Genomic DNA, 1002 nt, shown 5'->3' with positions numbered 1-1002 from the left:
TTCTTAAGTCTGTGAGCTGGATTTAACCTTTGGTGAAGTCTGTGAGCTGGATTTAACTTTTGGTGAAGTCTGTGAGCTGGATTTAACTTTTGGTGAAGTCTCTGGGCTGGATTTAACTTTTGGTGAAGTCTGTGAGCTGGATTTAACTTTTGGTGAAGTCTGTGAGCTGGATTTAACTTTCGGTGAAGTCTGTGAGCTGGATTTTAACTTTTGGTGAAGTCTGTGAGCTGGATTTAACTTTGGTTAAGTCTGTGAGCTGGACTGCACATTTGGTAAAGTCTGTGAGTTGGATTTGACTTTCGTTGAAGTCTGTGAGCTGGACTTAACCAAAGGTTAAGTCTGTGAGCTGGATTTAACTTTTGGTTAAGTCTGTAAGCTGGATTTAACTTTTGGTTAAGTCTGTGAGCTGGACTTAACCAAAGGTTAAGTCTGTAAGCTGGATTTAACTTTTGGTTAAGTCTGTGAGCTGGATTTGACTTTCGTTTAAGTCTGTGAGCTGGATTTGACTTTCGTTTAAGTCTGTGAGCTGGATTTGACTTCCGTTTAAGTCTGTGATGGACTTAACCAAAGGTTAAGTCTGTAAGATGGATTAACCTTTTGGTTAAACCTGCGAGCTGCACTTTAACACTTTCACTAGACAGATCAATTGTTTCGCAGAATCAAAGTGCTCCATAACTTCTGTTACGTCTGTATATTAAAAATGAGCTGGACTTTCACACTTACACCAGACACATCATTTGTTTTGCTGAGCCATTCATTCTGGCAACACAGCAAACAAGAGAACACAAGAGAAACTTGAATCAAATAATGTTGTTGCTTTTTTATTCACTGAAGAAAAATAAACACACATCATAATCACACTCACACATTGGCCTGTAGTGGCCTCTAATTCAATTATCGAGAATACATACTCACTGTGAATCACTTATAAAGATGACCACCACCACCACACACACACACACACACACACACTGCAATACATGGAAAAAAAAAAGAAAGAAA

This window comes from Babylonia areolata, chromosome 17, assembly GCF_041734735.1.
Source record: "Babylonia areolata isolate BAREFJ2019XMU chromosome 17, ASM4173473v1, whole genome shotgun sequence".
NCBI classification, from domain to species: domain Eukaryota; kingdom Metazoa; phylum Mollusca; class Gastropoda; order Neogastropoda; family Buccinidae; genus Babylonia; species Babylonia areolata.
This window is presented reverse-complemented; position numbering follows the sequence as displayed.